This window comes from Vespa mandarinia, chromosome 8, assembly GCF_050613455.1.
Source record: "Vespa mandarinia isolate Hongniang chromosome 8, ASM5061345v1, whole genome shotgun sequence".
NCBI lineage: Eukaryota > Metazoa > Arthropoda > Insecta > Hymenoptera > Vespidae > Vespa > Vespa mandarinia.
Window position 1 is genome coordinate 8,002,501 of NC_140817.1, and position 24,211 is coordinate 8,026,711.

At 35.1% G+C, this 24,211-nt stretch overlaps 1 protein-coding gene across 2 annotated transcripts in view; it reads right to left on the reverse strand.

Moving 5' to 3' along the window:
- The window catches only part of LOC118450770 (glutamate receptor ionotropic, kainate 2), a 125,704-nt gene that overhangs the window by 89,297 nt on the left and 12,196 nt on the right, over positions 1-24,211 (reverse strand). The gene's annotated exons all lie outside the window — the stretch shown is intronic.

Sequence of the window (24,211 nt, forward strand, 5' to 3'; positions counted from 1 at the left end):
ATTAGAAATTTACATTACAGTATAGTTCAGTAGAATTAAATTACCCTATGTTTATTTAATTATTCGTCGATACAGAGGGAGAAATTATATCATAATGGACATATTGCACTATGTATATTTCGGACATTGATTTTCATAATTAGATCTTAATCAAAATTATCTAGTATAATCCTTATAAATACCTATCTAATATGTATTACGTATGTATATATACGTAATAAAATATTATACGGTTAAATGTTTTAATGAAAGATTTTTCCGAATTTTTGATGAAGGCATTACTTCTAGCTGTTAAACATTCTTCTACCACAGTAGAACAAGATGGGAGAGATTTTCACGGCGTTAGACGGACTTAAGTTAAAAGCCAGTGAAAGTGTTCCTGTGAAGCATGACGAGAGTAATGACACTCATACAGATGCAAGCACATCTATGTGCTTCTACCGGCTCAACGGCCATACCGATGAACGCGAAACGTTATCACGCGAAACTAGGACTTATGCGGGAAGGTAGAAGACGACTCTTGAACTAGAAATTGCTGGGCTATAATTCATTAATAACAAATGGGGAGATTTTTACTTGATGCATTTCTCGTTATCGGCTCTAATCATTATTAAAAGAATTAACAAAAAGAAGCGCAAAAACGCATGATTATGTTTCCATTTCTCTGCTAGTTTGTAAATATCTGATCGAGTTTCTCATTAGACTTTCTTCGTTTGCGTAAACGTTAGCGCTGATATGAACGATTGAGGAAATCCGATGTAATTGCTAATCAAAATTGCTTGAGAATTACGTATATTGACGTAGTTATTGCAAAAAAAAAGTATTGCAATAATTACGATGCAATCGATATTCTTGCCTAATCTGCCTTTTTTGTTTCTTTTTTTTTCTTCCTTCATTTTTTTATTTTTTTTCTTCTTCAATGACGCTTTTAATAACCATGCAACGGGCTGATTAATTATCCTATTAAATAAACGATAAAGTATAGTGTCATAAAACTTCGCTATTTGTTAAAATTTTCCAATATGGCGATTCTAAAAATGATATATACGTTCATATTCGTTCCTATACGTTATACGATACACGTCTGTTCTGATATCATGAAATAGGATAAGAGAAAAAAGAGGAGATATGATAAAAGAAAAGAAAAAGAGAGATAGAAAATGCGATCGAAGGAAATATTCAACGGGGAGATCTAATTTTTGAAATAATGTTTCGTACGAGCGACGAAACGAGAACAAGCTGAAGGAACAGGGAAAGGACGTAGATACGAGGTCCGGTTTTATTACGGGGTCTCGGCTTCAGAAATGTGCTGGTCGCGTGCACGGACATGCACGCACGAACGCGAACGAATGAGTGTGCAACGATGCACGTATCGATCGCATGCGCATGCCACGTGATTACCATTTGATACGGAAATTTGAAATACGCGGCTGATAGAAATTAATTTGTTTTTTTAACAATGATCGAATCGACCGTTACTCTCTCTCTCTCTCTCTCGCTATCTGTATTATATTTCAAAATGGTGAGTTCGTTGTGCATATATATATATATATATATATATATATATATATATATTTAATATTTTAATATTGAATGCTTAATATTAAAATGGAATGTAAATGGAGTGCTTAGTACAAAATGTATGTATAAAGTAAAGTATATAAATATATTCGGTTTATTCAAAAAAAGAAAATATAAATAAATGAATAAATAAATAAATAAATGGATGAACAAGTAGAACTTAACGATTAAATCGAAACAAAGCGTGACTATTATTAGGCCATTTTACATTTACACATAAGTCATGTTCGGTATAAAGTTTGTTTTTTATTCATACGATTTATTCATAAAAAAATAAAGTCTCATTTGTCATGAATCATCGAATAACATTCATGTATAACATAAAGAATGAGAAAATGAAATAAGTAGAAATGAATATTATTGTTTGAGATGAATATTGTCGTAAAGAAAAGCATCATTAATGTTCGACTAAGAGACAAGCGTTAAGTACGATTAGAAAGAAGAGAGAGGAGAATGAGAAAAGTGAAAGAAAATGGCTATGTGAATTATTTGGATAGGAAGCAGGAGCGGGGAAGAACAGCTGTTGCTTGCGCATATTGCTGAGATCTGCGCACATGGCGCCTCTCGTTACGGCGCACTTGTGAAACGAAACTCACCTTGAAGCACGCATAAGAAACGAGAGTAATCGTGGTTTAACGACCGATAGAAATGTCTGAAAGGCTTTGCAATGGATAATAAAAAGGAAGCGGAAGATTCGTCCAATGAGAGTAAAATTTTCAACTAATGGAAATAATTGGAACAGTTTAAAACCGTGTTGTTTTTTTTGTTCATTATGTTATACATGTATATATATATATTGTTCATTATGTTATACGTGTATATATATATATATATATATATATATATATATATATACGTAACTTTATAAATTTTTTCTTTGGAATGTAACTTTTCCTTTTTCATTTTGTTATCTTCAAAATCCCGCTCGGGTACCCTTACAGCTTTCAAGCTTTCCCCCAATTGGCGTTTTCTTTTTGCTTGGCTTTTCCACCTTCACTTTTCGTTCTTCGTCACATCCTTCAAGCTTGTCTAAAAGTTACGAACGCGTCTGAGAAGAGCCGAACCGACTTATCCTCGTACAAGCTCGAATCGAACAGTCATGGCTTTCCCTTACCCTTACACAATTCTTTCTTCCATTCTTTCGAAAGATCGCACGTTCACCTCGTTCACCTCGTTCGCCTCGTTCACATCGTCAGGATTCGTAGATTCGATCGAATAAGAGTTTCTTGCCGAACACACGTACGATCTTATTATTATATCTATTCGATTATTCTTTAGACGATGAGAAAGGATAAAGTAGAATAAACAGTATATTCTCTATCGAATCTCATTTTGAAAATTATATTGGATACCGACCTTCCGTTATATTACATCGTTGAATATTCAAGAGACGTTGGTCGATACGAGCTTGCAACTTAAAAGCACCTCATTTTATCACTGCGTAATCATGACAAAAAAAAGTACGAAAAGCTGATAGACTTTGTTTTCTTTGAAAGTAGAAAAAAAAATGAAAAAAGGAAAAAAAAAGAATACTTCTCTCGATTTAATTAAAGCTACGAATTTTATTCCGTTGAAATTTTTTTACATTTTCATTCCTTCCTTTTTTTTTTGCGATATGTTATTAGACCAATCACCTGGCAAATCAAAGAATAACGATACGACGAGAAAGAGAACGAGAACGATTTATTTCATCGTTCTTCCTTTTCTATCTCTTCCTCTTGCTTTCTCCTTCCGTGTTTCCATTTACCTGTTCGTCTATTTCCGTGCCACGATCGCGGGAAATCGCAAAAGAAGTTTTACGATCGTAAAGATAGCAAGATCTCTTTACGATCAGGAAACTATCTACCCGCATTTATGATCGCAGAAGCTTCTTGTTTATAGAGAAGTAATAAAAATTTCATACGTATCTCCTCATCGATGACGAAATCGTTGCGATATCATTGGTATAGAATATCAAAATATGAAGAGGATGAAGTAAGAAAGAAAAAGAGCAGAATGATTCAAATTATCTTTACGATTTCAAATAAGTTGATTCGAATTTTTTTATCTTTTACTATTTTCTTTTTTTTTTTTCTTCTTTTTCTTTTTTATCACATTACATCGAAATATATTAATTTTTGTATTTTTGTTCGATCGTTTTCGCTAACTAACAAAGTAAATATCATGATAAGGAGCAATAATCGAGCTGTACTGACAATGTTAGACGTTTCCTTAACGTTTATATCTGTATCTTATATTCATTTACGAATGTTAAATTTCTCTACGAACAATGAAAGGGAAATTATAAAATTAATCGCGAAACAAACCTCGAGGAAACGTTGAATATGAATAATTATAAAGTTAAGCAATTCAATAGAAATATAATGTAACATTAAAATTCGTTTTAATTAATAAAATGTATCGTTTCTATTATCGTAGCTATGTCACGTGATGACTATTATATATAATGAAGGTCATTCGTAATAATTTGGAATTTTCACTACTAGCAAGACGATTATGATTAGTCGACTACGCGTTTGAAATGCATTAGATGTAATTCATTCTCATGGGTTCAATTAAATTTTTTAACGAACCTACTACGTTTTAATAGAATTAATTAAACTTACTATACGTTATAATAGACAATTCTGCGGACGTTAATTTCGTTTTATCAGTGACAACAGGGGAGTTATAACGTCCCTCATGGACGACATATTCTCACCGTTATTTCTTTTTATCACTTTTATTTCGTGGATATTATAATATTTGAAAGTGACCGAGCGTGCGAACGTACATTTTATTATAAAAAAAGATCCTCCTGATAACTCTTTGAGATTTATAAGTATGTACGCGTTACGATTGCTCAAAAATAAAATATATGTATGTATATTTGTTTAGAAAAGAAAAAAGGGAAAGGATGTTACTTGAGATTAAATCTTATTTCAAATTGCTATATTATCTATATCGTAACTGTGCGTCCTATCGAGATCACGATAACTATCGTTTCGCGCGGTTTCACCTTGGGCGAATAATTGCGCGAGAAGTGGACGAACGTACGAATCGGCAAATAATTTTGCAATACCCCGTAATAACATTATGTGCGTTATTTCTACTGGAAACTACGAAAGTACATATAATTCGCTTGAATTATATTCCTATTATTATCGATACTAATGACGTAATCAGAATAATTAAGCTTCCTATCAAGAAACTTAAAACAGAGAAAATGTATAAACCATCTTGTTATTATAGTCAGAACGTATAATCAGAGCGTATTAATGATATTCCAATGTCTGTGAATAATGTTAAATAATAATTGTGAGAAAAATAATTGTATATTCATGTATTTGTAGCTTCATGTTTCAGATATATAAATTCTTCGGTCACCTTTCGATCAATCTCAATGTCTAACATTAATTTTCATTGCGATCGATCGATTGCGAGTACGGAAGCATCGAAGAAACAAGAAGGAAGAAAGGGTGGTAAGGTCAAAATTTCATTTCCTTGGTTAGAATATTACGCAACGAGAATCGAAGAGTTCGCGACTAAGCTTGAACGTCGCCTTTCACTTATGAGCAAAAACGGCTCTCAGTCGCACCTATTTTATCGTATGTTACCGTTGGTAAGGGTCGATTTCCAAATTAACTCGATACTCTCAAATAATTGGCCGATGAAGAAAAAAATGCGGAACTCGAAAGTCGAGACGAGAGTAGTCATGGCACGACGCGGAATACTATGCGGATTGACGCGGAATACTTCGAAGAATTTTCCAGGAACGAATCTCCCTTGGCGGACTTCTCTCGAGGTGCAAGAACGTTGCCACACTCGGTTAGTCGTAGTAGGTTCAACCAGTGAATCGTAGGAAATGTTAACTCGCTTCGCTTTTATAGACCGCTTTCCGATCCAATCAGAGTCTCGCGTGCCTCGTACGCGTCGCGAAACTCAATCGTTGCTAAGAAATTCCTTCGAGAATTGCTTTCTGAGATTGTAACGACTTTGTTCCTCTAAAACTGTCTAGAAAGTTTCTTGGATACATAATAACCGATAAATAAGATAGTTCGATAATTCAATGAATGACAAATTTCTTTTTTTCTTCTTCTTGATTTTTCCTTTTTCTTTCTTTTCTATTTTTTTCTTTTTTTTTTTTATTTTCTTTTTTTTAACAATTTCATCGACGTTTCACACAAAAGATTTTATAGGTCCAAATTTCAGCGGTCTTAGTAGACGACCGTTAATTAATTGTGCTCCGTCCTATAATCGCAATAATCGCACTTACGGAATCACGCAACTCACTTCGAAATCTATACCCGGTGCATTATTTTCTTCTATTATGTCGGCAAACCGGACTAACAGTGCGAGTAGCGCGCTTCTAGGCGGAGGCCTCTTATGTAATCGATTTCTCGCTGCATTATTATGTTATCACACCGAAGTTCATCGAGTTCTGCGTTTCTTTTCAACCCCTCACTTTTCTCTTTTTCTATCTTTCTCTTCCTCCCTCCCTCCCTCCCTCCTTCTCTCTCTCTCTTTCTCTCTTTCTCTCTCTCTTTCTCTCTCTCTCTCTCTCTCTCTCTTTCTCTCTTTCTCTCTCTCTCTCTCTTTCACTATCTATTCTATTTTTTCTCTTCTTACTTTACGTAACCCCGCTTAGGAAGAAATTCGAGTCCTCTTATTCATTTTTCTTTTTCGTGAATATTGAAAAATTGACAAATTCAAATTATTTTAAAAACTTATCAAATTACGTGCCCATCTATATTATCTTTTCAATCAAGAATATTTTGAAGATTTTCGATTTTAATTAACATCAAGATTAACGTTGTATCTATTGTTTATTATATTAATTATCAATGAAGCATCTATCTCACATAATTACAAACTTCTATGCGAATAGAAAAGAGAGAGAGAGAGAGAGAGAGAGAGAGAGAGAGAAAGGTTGACCTTTTTATTCTTCCGCTTTTACCTTTATAAAACGAGACTCTATCGATGATAAACGATTATATAATCAGAAAGTCCAATCGATATTCTTTTTCACTTGACGAAGATATTAAAGGACTCGGTTAAACCAAAATCATCGTCTTATCGTTAGTTTCTACGTTCATTCGTTCGGTTCGTTCTTCTTTATCGACCCTTTTTTTCCCTTCTCCTTCCTGTCTCGTAGAGCCAGTAGAAATTAACGAGTCGGAAATTCTAATTCAATGGCAAGGCTGCCGAGAGAGTCATGCCTTTCTTCCTTCGTCCTCCTTCTGAGCCTTCTCTTTCTCTTCTTAGTCGGTCGGCCGCTCACTCGGTTTCCCTCTCGGTTTCCCGCTTCTTTTCGATGAGACCTTTTTATCGCTTCCCCTTTTCTTCTTCACTCTTCCGTCAAGCCGCAAAGCTACCGCGAAAAAGGATTTTTCTCCTTCGGTGTCGGCTATTTTCTCGAAACACAAAACCGCGTCTCTGCTATCAAAGATACTTATTGCGATGGAGACACGTTTACTCGTCTTGGTGATTAAAGTCGTAACTCGCCCGACTCGTTGAATAATGTGGCCCCGATTTTGGACGAAGATCGATCGAATAAAACGACGAACGTGCAAACGTTCATTATTTTACGTTATTTCCGAAAAGAAAAGTTGTGAAGAACCGACTTCTCTTTTTATAATTTATTCATTAAATCCTTGATTACGGCCATCTATCATTAGAGATAAAAAAAAAAACAAGAAAAAAGAAAAAAGAAATGGGAAAACGATACGAGATTGGTGGTTATTGGGAATTCGATATTTTTTATTACTTTCAAATTACGTCGTAGGCATGTTTGGATACGATCAGAAAGGAGCCTTTAGAAAAGAACGTAGACTCTTTGAAAAATGAGAAATATCATTCAACCATGAGTCGGAAAAAAAAAATAGAACGACAAAAATTGATCATATAACAAATTTAATTAAGCGAATTAAGCTTTTACGCTTCATTCGATTGAGATAATAATTACTTTGGCGTTACGGTGAAAATCATCGATTGTTCTTCTAATCGGATTAATTTTTCTGCGATTCGGAAACGCGTGCGGGTTACCGTGAAAACATGTGCATCACCCTTCAGTTTCCTGCGTTTGACGTGTCGTATTCGTTCTTGTTTCGATGAATTCATGTCAGTCAATAAAATAAAAGCGAATAGAGAGAAAATATTAATGCAAGGAAGAATGGAACTTCCTATTTGAGTTTATAAATAATTTTGACGATGAAAGATCTATCGCTTTTGGAAAGTTATAATAATAATATCCATCGTATTTCACATGGAGAATGAGCTATGTAACCTTTGCGATTGAACTTTTCGCGTGGGAGATATTAAAATCTATTTTCTCTTTGGTGTACTAACGAAACGGAACGAAACTAAACGAAATGGAATGAAATTACAATTCCGATGGCGAACTCAGAAATCGGTTCCGTAGCATCTATTGCACGCATGGTCTTTTCGTGCATGAAAATAAAGGGTACATAATAATTTACTAATAAGGACTATTCAAAGTGAAGCGTGTTTTCAAATAGAGTATATGCGCTGTTCTAATAACAGAGTTATTGAACTTTGATTTCTACCGCAACATTTAGTTCGATTTCACTCGCACGCTCGCAACACGATCGAAAACCGGCCACGCAGAGTCTCGTCCGCTTGTTTATATAATGCGTAGAATTATAAGCCACTGGCGGCAAGACCACAAATCCGTTTATTCCTTGCATAAATGTGCGTCCGGTTTGGTCTCTGTATTCGTGCGAGAGCTTATCGGAAAATAATGTGAAAAAGAAAAGCGCACTCTGGCCTATTGCACAAGATAAGAGAGAAGTAAAGGGAATAGTAGTATAAACGCGTTGCGTTATTTTCTATGCGCATTGCCCATGAAATTATTTTATATATTTATCATTATACTAACCTCAAAGATAACTTAATTATATCGTGTTGGAATATTATCGACGTAATTCAATTTATTTTTGATATTTCGTCAAAGTTCCTTTATATAAGTCGTATGTGAGGTATTTTGTTACGAAATTATATTTTACGTAGTCTCGTTTATATTTTTTAATTCAATTCTTTACCGTACATTTAAAAGTGTTATCTTGAAAGATTGTCTTGAAAATTATCATGAAAAAAATGTGAAACGATTCGTACTTTTCTTTTTCTATGGTATTTTCATTAAACTCGATTACTGAATTTAAGCTCAGTTTATTTTCAAAAGGAAGTAAAAACAATTGTGGGCGTGAGTTTAGAAAACAAATTAATCAAAATGCAAGCACCGATCACCAATAATTAGGTTACACTTTAATATTCTAGCATTTTCAAATCGATCAATAACAAGCAAGCGAGCCTGCCTCGTTATGAGTTACCCAAATAAGTGGTACTTCATTTTCCGAATTTTCGTTTAATAGAGATTTCTAGGAGAAGCTATTGAAGAATCTTTATGGCTGTCCTTATGTTGCTAAGTAAGTAAATGAAAAAAGAATAAGAAATGAGAGAGAGAGAGAGAGAGAGAGAGAGAGAGAGAGAGAGAGAGAAACAAAATGATAGAAGTTAGAAGAAGGGGTAAATGTATAATCTAACTATCGATCATCGTTCATCATGAAATATTCGAGAAAAATAACATTCCTCTTTTCTGTTATCTTTCGACACGATCTTAGATGAAGATCAGCGTCCTTGAGACTAAGCGTGTTATCAAACATCAATTGAGATAGAAAATGCGAATTATAGAGACGACGAACGATTTTAATATTAATGTTTCGATTAAATTTATTATTTTATATCTGACATATATGATATTATTTTTACGTTGCAATCCATTTAAAATTCCACGAAAAAGGTTCGATATTTCGTTGCGAAAGTTTAACAGTCGAATACAGTTTATTACGTGGAACATTCTGTGCAATACTGATACGCATGACTAGATATACCGAACGTATATCAATTATTACTAATGGCTATTGATATGACACGCTTCAGTCGCAATCGAAAACACCTCGAGACGTAACGAGACATATATTTTCTATAGATTTTCAATTATTTTTTATTTGAGAGAAAAATTATTTCTTGATACTGATTTAAGAATTTGTATTTTGATTTCAAATTTATTTCTTGACGTTCGAAAATCATAAAGCGTACGTAATAAGAAAGACACTGTCTTTGCTCTTAGTCAAACTGTAAAGCTTATACACAATAGAGTTTACTACTGATGGATTGCACTGCGTTATTCCCAAATAATCTACATTATATTCGCTAGACGGCAACATATAATAGATGAGTTATGTTACCAATCTATTTCACTCGTCTACAGTACCAGCACTTACTTTCGTACAAAAGCATCAGGATGACGTAGAATCTCTAACCTTTATATCGATCGAAGTCGCCTACAGTTTGACGAACTGTTTGCTTCCGATTTTAAGAAAATCTTCGTTCCTGTGAAACTCGATGTGGATATAAAAAGTGAACATTTCGTAAACTCCGAAGTGTAGAATGGAAAGCAATATCGAGTAATAGTGTTGTAAAAAATGATATCGAACTTTTCTTTTATATGTCCTAATAATTCTTCGTAATTTGAAAACTTAAGATTGTGTCCCGAACGAAAAAAAAAAATGGAAAAGAAAAAAGAAAAAAGAAAAAGAAGTAGAAGTTGTTACATAAAAATTTTTAATCTAGGTAGATATGCAGAACGATATAGTGATTGAGAGGAAATTGAAATAATACAGAAAAAACATAATCTATTTTTATATATTTCAATAAGCTGGAATATAGATAAAGGGAAAAAAAATTACAAAATTGTAGAAAGTCTTATTATTGAATAAAAATAAAAATATGATAGATAAATGCAAAGTGATATACATATAGTACTTACAATTACTATGTTAAAATATTATTGGAAATAAATGTAAGAAACAGGTACATAAATACAAAATAAATAACATACCGATCAAAAAATTAATTCGCTATCAAAAATCAACTAGAAAGAAAGAGAGAGAGAGAGAGAGAGAGAGAGAGAGAGAGAGAGAGAGAGAGAGAGAGAGAGAGGATAAGAATAAAAATAAGAATGGAAACAAGAATACGTTCGAAACTAACGATCGAAGCTGAAGCAAGGCCCACAGAAACAAGCGTGAAACTCGATTAGAATCTGCATTTTCATTTTTATTTCCTAAATAACACTTCCCCAGCTCCCACTCGCGCATAGGCGTGGATACATATCTTGCGTAACGTAAGAGCGAGGCGAATTCAGTTGATCGCGTCGAACGGTCGCGTACACCGCCCTCCGTTTACCACTCGCTACAGAATACTTAAGAGAAAGAAAGAGAGAGAGAGACAAAGAGAGAGAGAGAGAGAGAGACAAAGAGAGAGAGAGAGAGAGAGAGAGAAAGAGAGAGAGAGTGAGGAGAAGCTTGGCAAGCGTTCTCCCTCGCTCTTCAGTTTTCTCTGGCCCACACGGTTCCTCTGCAATTCAAGCACGAGTATGCACTTATCCATTGGTGCATAGATATATCATGTTTCACGCGTTAATTCGTCGTAGACATCGACCTTTCAATTTTCACGCTCTCTGTTTTCTAGTCACTTGTATCTAGAGCGCGTCAACAATGTTTTTTATTATACAAACTCGTGTTTACGAAACGAAAAGCTCCTATTTATTTTTCATTTTTCAAAAATAAATCAATTGTAAACATACGAATTGAATTTTACTTCGTGCTTCGATCGAAACAAAATTCAGAGATATGATTCATCGTACATGTAAACTTGTTTCGAACGAGTTACGAGCAGGGTATGGGTTTATTACGATGATGGGAATATTCTAGAGAGGATCGCAACCATGTATTATAGGATATCTATGACTATTATAGATGACGATTCTGTTAGATCATAATCCGTTTGATATAGATAAATACGTAATGTACGTTCATGTTAGAAACGAAAATTATAATTATCATAATTTTCAATAATTTTCCATTATCATCTCGATATTTATAGCATTTTCTTTTATTAAAAAAAATAAAATAAAAGAAAGAAAAGAAAGAAGAAAATAATTAAATAGTAAGCGTTATAAGATCAACATGATAGATATTATTCGCCTGATGGCTTAATCATTTGTCTATTTATTAGCTTTATAAAATGAGTAAAGACAAACGAATGATACCAAGAGCTTGCACCTTTTAAATGTTCAATTAATTCCGATATGGTAAAGCATCCGTTAGAACCGAGAACTGTAAGGGAACACGATTTGAGAACGGGGAGAACACGAGCGCGTGCGTTAATTGATGTGGTGTGGTCAATGGTCATGGAGGGGGATAGTCAATTTAACGATCTCCGTGACTACGACGTCTCTTGGAGGTTGTTTCGAGCGAAATTATATCAGAGAGTCTCGCGTTAATCGACTCGTTACTAATGCGATGCCTGATAACTAGTATAGTAGATACATAGCTACTTGTATATGATATATGTATAGTAGTTTGTGCGAGTTATAGATCGGCACGTCGAACGAGTCGCGAAATATAGAAAGAACGAACGTTGAACGTTAATTGGTCGTTACTACGACGTACATATATGTAAACGTTAATTGGTGTGTTTGAGAAATCGAACGGTTTCCTCGACTTCGTTTGTAAAGGTCGAATTGAAGGAAGTAAATGGATCTAAAGATTTTCGTATGAAAAATTTTTATAAAGGAATGAAAAGGCATACGATATGAAATAAACGAGCAATGAAAGACCGTATAGATCACGTTTATATTAGCTTTCAAATAATTTTCATAAATCAATTGATATATCATGATCTATGAATAGATAAACAGAACAACATCAATCTTATTTCAAAGGAAAATTAAATATTAGAAAATATAATCGATCTTCGATTAGACAAATCGAAGAAGCTTCCGGTGATTCCGTTAAGCGAATATCGCGGATTCCCGCATCCGGAGACACCTGGTTATAAACGAATGGTAACGCCTTCGGCCTAGATTCTAGAGCATGAACTTATCGGGAGTGAGCCGTGGCTATCGTTGCGCAAGCAACCACTCCACAATGCCTTCGAACATAGCAAAAAGTAAGTGGCAAGCTTGTTCGCTCACTCGCGTACCGATCGAAACGACGCGACGCGCCGATTGGTCGATCGACCGACCGACTCGCGTTCTCGCGAACACGTTTCTCTATAGTGCAGATTCGATCTGTACTGTCTGTCTGCTGCACTCGAGTTGCACGACGGTCGACGATTTTTTCTATCTCTACGCGTCCTTTCTTTCTCTTCCTTTCTCTCTCATTCTCTTCAGCTTTCTCTCCCCCCTCTCTCTCTTTCTCTTTCACTCTCTCTCTCTCTCTCTCTCTCTCTCTCTCTCTCTCTCCCTATCTCTATCTCTCTCTATCACTCTTCCTTTCTTTTTCCGCTGATCGAGTCATTTGAAGAGTCAATTAACACGACGAACGAACCTAGTACACTGTCTTGAATTGAAAGCACTTCATCGATAGTTAAAAAGATAAAGATAATGCAAAAGATTCGATTGGAAAACATTTCTTAATTTTTTTTCTTATTTTTCTTCTTTTCAAAACTATCAGGAATAAAAAGACAAGTTAAAAAAAAAAGTCAAAAAAAGTAAGACAATTTTATGGCCTACGTCATCGAAGGTATCTATGCGAATAAAACATTTTTAGCCGGCAGGAAGCTATTCGATCGACGTTCCTCGGAATTTTCCTTCGAGCTCGCGCCAATATTGACATATCGACTTAACCACTAAGACCCTCGTCGAAGAAGCCGTTATCTTTCCTTTTATCCTTTTTGCAAATATCTATATAGAAAAGTTTAGAATCGATAAGTAGTCCAAATCGAAGTGTACTAATTATTTCGATTTTCCAACTTTTCTTTTTATATCTTCTTCTTTTTTTTTTCCTTTTTTCTTTTATTATATCTCGATGAAGTCAACGTCGACAGACTGATCTATACACATTTAAGTCACGTTTAAGTCGTGACGTCGTCGATAAGTCTCGATAAGTTAAGGGATCATTTGAAAATCGAATTTTTTTTTTTTATAGCTGCCGCGAAAATTTTCTATACGTAGAGTCAGACAGGTATGCCGGTAAAAGGAACAACTAGAAACGAAACAAATCGAACGTTCTTTAACGTATCTCTTAGCTGTCTCTAAAATGGTAGCAACGTTTTTGTAAGAAACTTTATAACCCGTAATCGTTTGGACGTTTGGACGTTTCTCTAGTCAGAATAGCCATTACACGACGTTAGGAATTCAGGTTTCGCGTGCTTCTGCAATGTCGAGAGAAATATCATATTCCTTTTGTTTTTCCCGAAATAATCGTGACTTGTAAAAATGACTTGTAAAAAATGACTTGTTATCTTGACATCGATTGTAATAATATTATAAAAAAAAGAATTTAGATAATCCATTAGAAGAAAGAATAACATAAAATATTACATTTCCGTATACGACAAAACGCGATTATACAATGATTATCGTTTTTCACAAACTCATTTACACGTTAACATTAACAATAGATAGGAAGGTACGTAATTCAGATGAATGCATTGATAGATCGTACGATTTGCCAATGTTTAACGCGCGGAAAGAAAGTGAACGGAGAAAATTGTATAAGTAGCTACGTAAAGTTACGCAATCTAACGTTGCCACGTTTATTTTAAGAAAATTAGTCAGGATTTCTCTCTCTTTTTCTCTCTCTCTTCCTCTCTTTCTCTCTCCCTCTTTCTTTCACTCGCTCTATTTTTTTCATAATGTAGAGTCGGGAAAATCAAAATCGAAGATTCTTATAGGGTCAATGTCGAAAGTCATGTAAATTCGCGAGCTTTGACGTGGAAACAGGATTGCGTGAACAAACGTAGCGCAATTTCGCGAATATCGCGCGGTGTAGTGCGCGACGATGCTTGAGAATGTATCGTGCGCCTTCGCTTGGAAGAACGCGTTCGTCTACAAACGAACGCGTTAACGAGCTCGAAATATTCGTCGTAACGGGAGATGGAATAATTTTGTACATGAATATAATGTATGATATAGTATACACGCATGGATAGTCACGAACTGTTAAGTAGAAAGAACATTGGGACATTAGTGTCCTTGCTAATTAACGAGAGCGAATTTTTAACGAACGAGAGGCACAAGATATCGACACCCCATATCGACACCTTACGATTTCGTAGAATTTAACGAAGGGGAACGAAAAGAGGTGTGCGTGTTTAGCCGTAGCCGTGGTTAGTTTATAGTTCGGCTTAGCTCGGTTTCTCTCGGCGCGGCGATCTATCGGTTTCGCTGTCCGTCCAGCCAATAGATCGATGCCGAGTGTTGGTTGCATTTTATATGCGTATATGGTCCTTGTGGTGGTGGTAGCCAATCTGATCGTGTACACGCGTTACACGCGTGTACTCGAGACGAGGTCGGATTCGAGAGCCGTTACCGAGAGCGAAGTTGGACCCACAGCTCGAGAACCGCTCCAGAGAGAAAGAGAGAACTACTCGCACCAACATTGCACCGCCGGAATGCAGTTATTATTCAACGTTTACGCGACACGCTCTCGCGAGCGCTGTGCCGCACCGTTCATTAATATGCGCCTAGCTATGGCACACACGCATCTACCCACATATGGATTTATCTGCGTACGTCATCCTGTAAATTGCTCTCCCTTCAGACCAGTGCGATAATTGATTTATTCAAAATATTGAAAAATTTCAGAGAAATCGTAAAGAGAGAGAGAGAGAGAGAGGTGGGGAGAAAGAGATTGGTAGTCCATGTTTCCAAGAGTTTAGACGAGTTTTTAACGAAGCATGCAGGAAAACTTATTCGATGAAAACGAAATTGCGATTTAAAGACGAACGAAATTAGCGCTGATAGAGAACGATCATGTCGTTATATAATCCGACTAATTAGTATGTAATTAGCGCGACTCGATGTTCTGGCTGCTTTCATTGGATTTATCTTTTGTAGTAAGCATAGAGGAAACGAGAGAGAAAACATTTTTATGCTCTTTTCCATTGACTGGCTTGCGAGCTCAATTTTGTGCTCGTACATTATACGAAAAAGAAAGGATAAAAGATGTCATGATTTTATAATACGATTTATTTAAAAGATATATATAGATTTTTTTTTATTTATCAGAAACATTTAAAATGAATGTATACCGAATAAAACCTAAAAGCACGTATTCCCTCTGAATAGAATAGCTACGTGTTCCGGAAAAACGTATCTTTCGCCGATACGCCAGAAATGAAAAATCCTCAACAATCTTTTATTCTTAACCATGTTAAAACATACATTTTTTATTTTTGCTTTATTCTGGCTGAAAGCTGAACACTTTATAAAAGATAATACTTTGATTGTCCCGATGAGAGAAAATATCGATTTCACAGCAATAAGCGTGTTCTAATAATAGTAACGGAGATCATCGGAAAGGTCAAGCCAATCTGAAATATCGCTTTCCCATAAAAGCTTCTTAGATGATAGTTAAACTATCTGTTTTGATTAGTTTCCCGCGCCTATATAGAAAATTATCTTCAAATAGATTTTGAAGATATAACCACGTACCCGATGGTAAAACAAATTGAAACGTAACGTGAAAGCTTAGAACAGCTTCCAACTTTATAAGAACGTTGAATCGTACACGATGGTTGAAAAAGCAAAGAGCCAAAGTGCTTTGGGGAGTAGATACCACATCGTCAAGAAAGTGAGTTCAGACGCGTATATCGGTTTACAAGCCACTGATACCTTGGCCACTTCCTCGAAGGTCCGGTCAGGAAGCATTCTCATAACCTTTGAAAATAAGATTTCAAAGAATCGATCTTGGATATCGCATGACTTGCCACGTTCGCTGCATTCCTTGCGGTCTCTGATGTTTCTCTCATATAATACCAATGTTTACTTATGACTTGTCTAAAAGTTCCGATGTCGGTCGAACACATAGCCCGAAATTTCTGATTATCGTCGAATAGATGTAAACATACGATCTGGTTTTCCGGAATTCAATCGAGTTTTCGCGGTGTTATTTTATAACAATAGAATATTAACGGACGAAGTTCACCGATTTGTTATTTTTTTATCATTTTTCAATCGGATCGTGAAACTTTTAAGAAAAATAAAAGAAACAGAAAAAAAATTGTTCACCGACAAACCGAAATTTGATTTCAATTCTATAGAAAGAATCGTTAAAACAATTGGACATCATTTTCCTGTTCGTATTCCCAGGACACGACCGATTTTGAAATCTCGATCGAGCTTTAAAGAATTTGTAGGGATTTGTGGAGACATGTAGGGGGAGAGATTGCTCGAGCATGATACGAAACGATACGAAATCGTTTTCTCGAGGGAAAATGTTGTTCACGACTGTACCGAAGTAGAGATACCCGAGGCCGTTGGATGCCAAAGCAACTGGGGGTATTCCCAGAGCGTGAACCGGAGCATTTTCTACACGCATGGACACGCACTCGGTTACCGATCGCTACATATAAGTGCAAAGATAGGTGTGTCTCCTGTTTCTCTCTCTCTCTCTCTCTCTCTCTCTTTCTCGCTCTCTCTTTCTCTCTCTCTCTCTCTCTCTCTCTCTCTCTCTCTCTCTCTCTGTCTATTTTCCGTTCGCTTGACGTTCAGTCGTGTGTGTGTGCGCGCGCGCCCTCTCCACGGGAAAAGTAGAACTGGAGAAAGAGACCGGTGCTAGCTGAAGTCGTTTACCTACCCTCCTAGGCACCATTCGTAGACCGGAAGAATATTGTGCAATCAATTAGCATACGCATATTTTATTCCACTGGTGCAACCCTAACTTCCATTCCAATTTCTGTGAAATCGATGCCAAGTCGATATCAATTCTCTTGATACTTATTAAACAAGCGATCATTACTGATCATTCGATAGTTCAAACGATGTATCAGTCCTTTAATTTATGGGAAGAGATTTTATTATTCGTTCTCCGTAATAATCGTTATACATTTTAAAAATGAACGAAATAAATTTCTGGATTCGATTTAATAGTAATTTTCTTTTCGAATTAGCAATGAGAGAGCGTATGATACATTGAAAACTTTTGCATGTTTCTTGAGGAATTTAGATTGATTGAAAAAGAGATATGTTAAAATAACGAAAAAAATATTAAGCTCGTCTAATGTCGATACTATTACGTATTTTTGTTAATACCGTATAAGACGAAACCGTTTGAATATAGTAATGATATGCCAGAAGGTAGGTACTCCCACGATACCGTCGTAAATGTAACATTTTATATAACGTTCTTAGACATACCACGAGTATGGACATTTCCTGAACGAAGAGTATTGATATTTATGCAAATTATCGTGATACATATTACGGACAATACACACGAGACGCGATCATTGGAACGCAGAGAAAGTATAGACCGATCTTGTAATGGTAAATTTAAAAGTCGATATTTTATAAGAACAATCGAGTCGCCGATTGTATTGCTTCTTCGAAGAATAAAAATACGAAAGCAAGTGCTCGAGTTAAAGGATAGAATTATTCGAGAAATCGTTTTGCGATTTCAAGATACCCTAACGTTTTGTCTAATAAATATATCTAACGTTTTATTTTTTTCCCTTTCTTTTTTTTTTTTTTCTTTTCTTCGTATCATAGATAAGCGACACATGAAATCGATAGACGATAAATTTTCCGACAAAGCGAGAACGAAAAAAGGCCCGTTACGATTATGGGAGGATATTGGTGATTATGTAGCCGAAAGAACACGGAAATTACCTACACTTGTTTTCTATACCAGTCGGTCAGTCGATCGGTTTACGCGGTCCAACGATTCAAACAGACCGCTAAAGATAAATGATCTTTCTCAGACTTATATGTCACAGTACATATACCTTACCAAGCTTGAGATAATGCGATCGTTTAGACTATCTATTTTGAATTTTTTATCAAACGAGTGTAATAAGATATAGTTCGTAATAAAAGAAAATTTGTCGACCAGTCGGAATTCATAACATTCCGAACGTACATAAAAAGTAAATGAAAGATCTAAAGAATCTATCGTTATTCAATCGAATGTTAACTATTCGTTAGGAAATATCGTTTATAAAATAATATACTATCGTATAATTGTAAGAGTAATTAATGTAGAAATATATCTTATAACATAAAAGATTTACTCGAATAATAATATTAGACGGATATTGCATCTAACAAACGTGAATATACGATATGGTAGTCTACTTATCATGGATTAAGATTAAGCTGTTAAAACTTCGTAAAAGAGTTTCACTTTTTGAAGAATTTCATGTTTATATATATATATATATATATATATATATATATATATATATATATGAAAATAAAAGATAGATACTGCCGAAGAATAAAATAAATGTTGATTAGATTACTTTTCTCCTTGTATTAACGTAAAGGAGTTCGGTGAAATATTGACGTGCGTGAAATCAAGAGGAATAGTGTAGCAACGTCAATGTATACGCAGTATGTACTGTACAGTACGACGATACGAGAATATGTTCAGGCAATAGTAAGAGAGTAAGCGAGCGAACGAACGAGCGAGCGAGCAAGTCAGCGAGCTGCAGAACACGGAAATGATGGGCAGTTCTGTACTGGACAGCGGTAGCCCACACTATCCCACTGCTCCACCTATTGCGTAAGATACTTTCGAGCCTAGTTGCAGTTTCGAAGCGAAGTGTAGCACGAACGAGAGAGAACGAGATGGTGCTACGGTTCGTTCGTCCTTTTTCTTCATCAGCTCTTCTATTTCTTCCTTCGATCTATTTTTTTTCTTCTTCTAAGGTCGCTTAATTTAATTTTCTTCCTTTTTATCTTATCGTTTTTAAGCTCTTACCGACTACTTCTCATTTCGTTGGAATTTGCCTCGATAAGTTTTTTTTTTTCTATTTGAAGCGCAATAATTCATTCTTTTCCTTTCTTTTTCTTTTTTTTCTCTTTTTTTTGTTTCTTTTCTTTTTCCTTTTATTTCCATTTTTTTTTTTTTTTACTCAATTATTACGAGCCTTTCGAGTATATAGAAGTTCATTCGTATTCATGAGCTCGCTAAATTATCAGTCAGCGAATTTTCCAAGTAAATATATCTCTTTATACGTTTAGCCATTTACCCGCTACCATTCGCCCGCTTTACTCTATTTCGTTCTCTTTTCTTCGTTCACTTTCTTTTCTTTTTTTATTATCTCAGTTTTCACGAGAGAAATAATAGAATTCTTTTTTAACAAAAGATATTCAATTTGACGCAAGAGAAATAGATGATTTGCAACATATGTAGCAATAATGCAATAGGATTAAACCAAGAAAATAGAGATGAGAGAAGGTAAAGTTGGAGCTTTCGGTGCATTTTGAGTCAATTAAACTTGCTCCATTATTATTGTAGGCTCATGGTATGTATATATATGAATGCTAGCGAAATATAGTATAATCGGGCAGGATCTTTGAATGCATATAATATATATTGTAACAGTTAAATAAAATATCATTTGATTATCGAGATAGTGATCTTTATATTGGATGAATTAAAATCTTACAGAATATTTACTATTTTTAAACAGTATATATAACCTCTATCGCAAATATTTATATATTAATTATATGATTGTTTAAATGATACGAAGTAAATTATTATACATGATAATATATAATCACTTTGATAATAATTATTGGAATTATATATCTGCGTTTATATCTAAGTTCATCTAAGCTTGGAAAAGGAGATAATAAAAATCGGAACAGATATAATATTAAAGTTTCTACTTTTTCTAATGGGAGATGACAATTCTCCAATGATTTGCATTCGGATGGATGCACACGCCTCCTACTCACCTCCTACTACTGTGAGAAAAAGAGAAAGAGAGAAAGAGAGAGAGAGAGAGTGAGAGAGAAAGAGAAAGAGAAAGAGAGAGAGAGAGAGAGAGAGAGAGAGAAAAGGATAAACCAGTGACTAGTCGACAGCTTAGAAACCAACTAACCGGGCAACCTACTGACTGACTCTCTTATTTTACGCTCGAGTTTAGAGACGTTTTGTATTGTCGACTCTCTTCTTCCTTCTTATTTCTCACCATACTGTTTTCTCAATCGATCAATCGATCGATCGATTTCGATTTTGAAATCGTATCTCATTATAATACCGATCGTTATAATACCGTTCTTATTTTACGATATATGCTTAAGATCAAGAGAAAACGTCAAAGTCGAATCGACGAATAATCACGAACACGAAGGAGGAGCACGTAGTCACGAAGCGTGACGTTCGTTTTCGTAGTGGCGTCGACGATAACCGAGTTTTCCCATGGATACCCCCACTATTCGTTCTTCCTCGCCATTTACACCTAGTTCTTTTTAAGAATAAAATTTCTCTATTTTCACATTTTTTTCGTTCCATAAATATTCGCAGTAAAATCGGCCAATATTTCTGATGAAATCAATCTAATTATTGTGTAACATAGATATGTATATAGAGATATTTTTCTCTTTTCTTTTTTCTTTTTTTTTTTTTTTTGTAATATTATAATCCACAATACTAGCGATTATATCAATACAATTTTTCTTTTATTTTTCTTTTCCGATGACTTTTTAATTTTATGAAACAAAAATTATATTTAACATCTGTCCAGGCCCTTAGTCCTTTTAGATAATGTTTTAAATAAATTGGTCTACTTTCCTCGACTTATTCGCGACCTTCGTCCTTGATATCTCGCAATCATCTCAAACTCAATGACAATTCGACGATAAAATAGAATAATAGGTTCGAGTTAGAAATAAGAGAATTTTGTACGAGTCTGTTTGCGCCTTTGGCACTGCTTCGAACTAACAACTTGGTTTCTCTACGGCGTACCTATCTGCTACGTATGCATGTACGTATGCATGTATGTACTAAGAGAGAAAGAGCAAGTAAGAGAACGCGTGCACGCTTGCGCACCTCGATTCGTTTAACCGCGCGTCGTTGCGTAACCATTTGCCTTTTCTTCCGTTCGCACGGAACGAAATACGCGCAAACAGAATGCACTATATAAAAGTGCCAATTTTCTTTTGATTTTTATTAGTTTAACCTTTATTAAGTTATTTGACCTTTCGCAATATTTTGCAACAAAAATTTTCCATTCCAAATTTCATTAAATGAAAAACTAATAATGTTTATCGTTTTTTATTATTCATTTTATTTCTTATTATATTCATTATATCATAAATTAATGTTACGAAAGACTTCGATACGATCGAAGTCAGGGCTGAATGGGTTAAGATTCGTCACTGGTACTCCATGGAGAAAGGGATACGCTCCGATTGGTACACTCTTGATGCATAAGAACTTTATTGTCAATGTTGCTATCCTATCGCTGTTTTGTCCCTGAAGCAGGTACATACACCACCATGCAATGTCGACTTGTTCGAACTTTAATAGATCCTTTCGAATAGTTCCTTTGCGTTAAACGATTTACTTTTTTCTGTTACTTTTTTTTTGTTCTTTTTTTTTTCTTTTTTTATTTTTTTTTTTTTTGCAAAACGATTAATTTTGATGCAATAAATTGAACGAAACCGACTATTCTCCAACACTTTTTTAAGATACCTTTAAATTTTGCCAATCATTTATTGAAGAATTTCAATACAACAAATAAAGAAAGTAATCCATCCAAGTTCGCACCTCTCGTTCACTTTCAATCTGTTAATTTCACGTTTTAATAAGAGAAGAAAAATGAATTGGTACGTTCGCTAGGGAAAAAAAGTTAACGATCTACGAAACGTCAATAATCGTTAACATTAAATGACACTATAGAACTCGACACCTTTATTACAATTCGGTTCACGGATCTAACAACCATGTAAGTGGTCTAGAAAGTTGCCTTATCAGATGCGGATGCGTAAATACCGATGGCCCGAAGCATATTGATCGAAGATCAATTAATTTGCGAAAAACGTTTTCTTATTCGGAAATACTGAAGAAAACTACTTTCATTTTTCTTTCATCATACATTTATCGAAATGTAATCTTTTTTTTCTTTTCTTTTTTATCGTTTTATTTCACGAAAATGTAATATATGGAAAAGAAATTCGTGTACGATCGTATCGAACAAATTTATTCGAAGCTGGCAATTTACGCGGAACCTTACGTCGGAAACATGATAACTTAACACGCGCGTTGATTAATAAAAAATTATATAATGATAATAATAAATAATTCAAATAATTAAAGTATATCGCGTTTATTAATCAAAGAAATATTGTAACTTCACTACAAAATATTTCGCCCAATTTCGATAAATTTAATCCTTTTTTTTATCTCGTGAACAACTTGACAATGACAAGAACGATAACAACAACGAGGATCGATCGATTGCTTGATCGATGAAACACGACCAGCGCGTGTAGATCACTTTCGCGCCGATCGAGCAGCGATGGCGGTGCACGAAGGGTGAGTGAGAACGCAAAAGAATCGACTACAGCAGCGGAGCCGCTTTATATATTCTAAACCGGCCAGGGCTGCCGAGCAACCAAGAAAAGATTCGTGCGGGCGACTTTCGCGATCAACAAACATTTTTCGTAGACTTCAAATAATATAATGGCTTTCACTTTGCAAAGCCGGAAAATCATGAGTGCGTGATATACATGGAATCGGATGAAAAGTAAGCTAATTAGCACGATATAATGAGCAAACATTCTTCTCTTTTCAACCTCTTAGCTATTTCCCTCCCTTCTCTTTCTCTCTCTCACTCTCTCTCTCTCTCACTCTTTCTCTCTCTCTCTTTCTTTATCTCTCTATCTATCTATCTATCTATCTATCTTTCTCTCATTCTTTGTTTCATTATTCATCCCGTTTTTTTCATCATCAACTATTTTACTTTCTCAAATTTCATCGAATTTGACAAGGAACTGTTCATTTTGTCGTAAAATTTGTATAATTTAAAAGGCTCCATTGCAAAATACAAAGTATTAGGGGGACCGGAAAGTAATGTCACTTTCTTAAATTAAATTCAAACGAATAAATTTTTAACAAGTTTTTACTTTTAATTACAGTCAAATATTGACATGTGCAGAAACGATATTACTTTCCGGTCCCTCTAATAGATTCCCTTTCTCTATGTCTTTTCTGTTCGTGAGATATCTCTATCGAATAAGAAGGACACGAAAAAGGGTAAGCAAGAGGGATATCGCTATCGTTTCGTTCGTTTCAAACCAAGCGACATAACGCTCCTGTCGCTCGGTGACGGTTACTCGATAGTTAGAATTAGTAGGTTGAGGTAATAAGTAACGAACGAGCGACGGCGGTAGCAGGCAATCTATTTAGAAAAGAATTCAGGTCTCTTAAGGCCATTCAACGACCCGTAATTCCAACTCTTTAGAACGTTTCGCGCTGCTCTAAACGCGAAACTCCTTTTCGATGCAAGGTGCCTCGTTTCTACGTAACAAGCGGGCCATAATCAGGACTGCGCTTCGCCATTCTTGGATCCCTTTCTCTCTTCCTTTCTCTCTTTCTCTCTTTCTCTCTCTCTCTCTCTTTCTCTCTCTCTCTCTCTTTTGTCAACCGTAAACGACAAAGTTTCTCCCTTTAACAACTGGACTACCTAAATGAAAACTTCGACTCGGGAGTCTCTACGACCTTTCAAGATTGAAGAAGAATATCTTAGGAAAACTTTAAGAAACAAAAAAATCATCTTTCGAGTGTCTTCGTTAAAATTTTTTTTATCCTTAACGTTATCGTATCGA